Source organism: Lygodium microphyllum, chromosome 1 (genome assembly GCF_053477565.2).
Source record: "Lygodium microphyllum isolate KBCC chromosome 1, Lygodium_microphyllum_v1.1.10, whole genome shotgun sequence".
Lineage (NCBI taxonomy): Eukaryota > Viridiplantae > Streptophyta > Polypodiopsida > Schizaeales > Lygodiaceae > Lygodium > Lygodium microphyllum.
This window is the reverse complement of record NC_141135.1, coordinates 12853854-12857195: the sequence shown is the minus strand read 5'-3', so window position 1 is coordinate 12857195 and position 3342 is coordinate 12853854. Positions and strand designations below refer to the sequence as shown.

At 42.5% G+C, this 3342-nt stretch overlaps 1 pseudogene; it reads left to right on the top strand.

Annotated features, from left to right (window-relative positions):
• The first annotated feature begins 1915 nt into the window (after positions 1 to 1915).
• Positions 1916 to 2901, top strand: LOC148040849 (uncharacterized; annotated as a pseudogene).
• The last annotated feature ends 441 nt before the right edge of the window (positions 2902 to 3342 follow it).

The window sequence follows — 3342 nt, the reverse complement described above, 5'->3', positions numbered from 1 at the left end:
AATAATGTGGCGGTGATGGGCGCCCGCCACCTGCAGTGTGCAGTGGCGGTGACTGTCAGTGTAGTAATACACGGGCGGCTAGGTAGAGGTGCCTTTACCCCCAACAACTAGGATCGCTGGAAAGCAGCCTTGCACGTTCTTCGGTATTTATGGGGGACTCAGTCCTATGGGATCATGTATGGAGTTGACTTTGATTTGGCAGGTGATGTGGATTCGAGATGGTCCACTATACAAGTTATGCTTTCTCCCTTGGGTTAGGAGCATAGACAACCAGAGTGCCTTTTCTCTGGCAGAGAACTTGGTGTTTCATGCTAGCATGAAGCACATTGAGATTCAATATCATTTTTTTCGAGAGCGGATTATGGATTCCCAGTGGTGGCCTAGTGTCCCATGAAGAACAATGCTGCAAATCTCCTCACGAAGCCATGCCTTAGGCTTCTATGCTTCATCACATGAGGTTGTTGGGTCTCGAACACTCCAAGGATCTAAGAGGGGGTGTTAACTTGCCTAATTTAGTCCTGTCAATTTGTCATCTCCTGGTTGTGAGCTCCTATTTGAGTCTAATGGAGACATGGAAGCTTTGGCTCTTTAGTGTGCATTTCTCCCATTTTAGGCACATTTCTTATGCATTTTGCTAGTCTGTTAGGAGGTTTCCACCTCTGGTAAATGCCAAATTGCTCCATGGCTGTTTGTTATTTTTATCATCATTTTTCTCATTTTTTTCAGTAGTTGGATTACATTTATTGCAGCCATCTTGTGCATTTACTCTGTGCACGTTTTTAGGTACAATGACGAGTGTGTCCTTTTAGGTTTTTAGATAGATATATATGTGTAAGTACAAGTGTTAAGGGTGTGTTCATAGTCGAGCACATTTAAAGGCACGAGGACCTTTATTCCCAACAATTAATATACCCATAGTAATCACTAGTACATAGCTAGGTGCAAATCCAATAAGTCAAGGGAAAGAGATTACCTTTTGTTACTTGTCACATAGTTGCTTGTGTCACATCACAACGTAAAAAGAGCTTGCATCCTTTTAAGTAATTTCCATAGTCAATTACTTATTGAAATTGTTTCCTTTCTAATTAATATATATCTAGAATATTGCATTAGAGCTAGGCACTCATGAGTGATCACATATTATGGTGAACCACACAAGTGTTGGCTGAAAGCTTAGAATGTACATATCTCTACATATGAATCTCATATTAAGATTTTGCAACCATTTTTGTGATGCACTTGGAAAGAGCTTCCATATGATCTTATCATCAAATCTCTCATTTTCTCCTTCTCCCACTGTTGTGTTTCATGGCAGCCTACAACAGTCAGCTAGATTTGGAGGCTATTGGCTATTTATAGCCACCTCATTGATCACTCTCTCACTTTTGTAGGTTGTCTTCACCACACTGCTCTCAAGTGCATCCCAAGTTTGATTGGTAGTTTTACTTAAGGGAATGTTAGGTATACCATTTATTTTTAGTGATAAAGTCAATAATGCACGAGTTTATGCATCCTTTTCGTATGGTTGAAAAGGGATTTGTCAAGATGATTTCCGCGTGAAGATATACATGTCCGACCTTAATGTATCGGACAAGGCCCATTATTTGAACTCCTGCCAAGATCGTGCGGGCTCTATCAAGCCACATAAACCAACAATCCAAGCAAGAACTTGTGATATTTGTTGCTGGCTGTGAGATATATTCACACAGTGCAAAAAAAGCGTGCATCCGTTCGCCATTGTCTGAATCGGGCCTTATTTCTACACTCTACATTGTTGGAGGTGGCGGGCAAACCCTTCTTGCCACAACCCTTCTCTTGGTCTCCCACACCAGCAACTTCTACTCTTTCTTTTCTCCTCTACACACCATGACCCGTAGTGCCTCCCCACACCAGGGACCTGTATCTCCTGAATACTATGAACCTCGAATTCAGTTATCCTCATTCTACCCAAATGGAACAGATGTTCCAGCTTGGTTCGAGTATGCTAATGCAAGTCAATCACACCAACCAGACCCTTATCAATTTCATGGCCTCCAACACAACACATAAAGCCCGCATAGATAGCAAAGTCTGGCCCAGATCGTTTTCAAGGCTGCCAACGAAGGACATCCTCACATGGATTGATCACTCCGACAATGCAGCTAGATATCACCAGTGGAATGATGATCGCAAGGCTACGGAAGTACGCACTATACTCGAAGGGCTGGCTATGACCTGGTTTGTGCAACAAGATGCGCAGGTTAAAGGTGATTGGTACACTCTGAAATCTCTTCTGATTTAGAATTTTACTCATCAGAATGTCACCCAAACTGCATTGCAACAACTAAGTACTTTGAAACAACACTAGCATGAGCTTGTGGCCCAATTTGTTGTAGTCAAAATGAATCAGCTGCTCTTGCGAGCTTATCCTACGATGTCAGAGGAAATGAAATTATTCTTCTTGTGGCCTCGACTACGACACAATGTAGCTCAGAGAGTGCTCGACCAAGATCCTACTTCATTTCATGCCGCCATCCAGATCGACTCTACGACACAATATAGCTCAGAGGGTGCATGACTAAGGTCCTACTTCATTTCACGCCGCCATTCAAATCGCCCAACCAATTGAAAGTAATCTGCACCCCTAACACAACCCCCCTGTTACCCACACGATCATTGGGTGTTCGAACTCCGCAAGACATCCCAGCTCCCATGGATATAGATGTCCAAAGCTCTCAACTTCATAACCAACGCAATCTCCCTAACAGAGACAAGCAAGGTTGTCCTAGGTTTTTTTATTGCAATACCTATGGTCATGTCCGCAAATTTTGCAGGAGACACAGGTCACTAATGCAGATTCAACATGCTCAAGTCCAAGTGAATGACGCATTTACTTTGGCTTCTCTACCGGAAAACATCTAAGCGTATGGTTGATGGAAGGAATCCAATTGGAAGGCACATCTCAAGAAGCACTCTTGGACTCAGGCAGTACAATCTCATCTATAAGTAGAATTCTAGCACACCAATCAGGTCTCCACATAGTCATAACCACACCAATTTTTGTTTTGTTTGGTGATAGTAAAGAAACCTATCATTCTAACTAGGTAGTTCATTGCACATTTAGGATTGCACACTCAAAATTCACCCACATATTTTGTGGTCTACCACGCCAACTTTTTTCGCTCACAATCGGATGCTATTGGCTTGTAAAACCACAAGCACAATCACACTTTGACACACCATCTCATTCTATCCAATACAATTCCAAACCCATTGTTGTACACACAAAATGAGCCAAACTTTGTGCACATACAACATGCACTTGTAGATGTCACCACATGCACTCAAGACGTCTGCACTTTG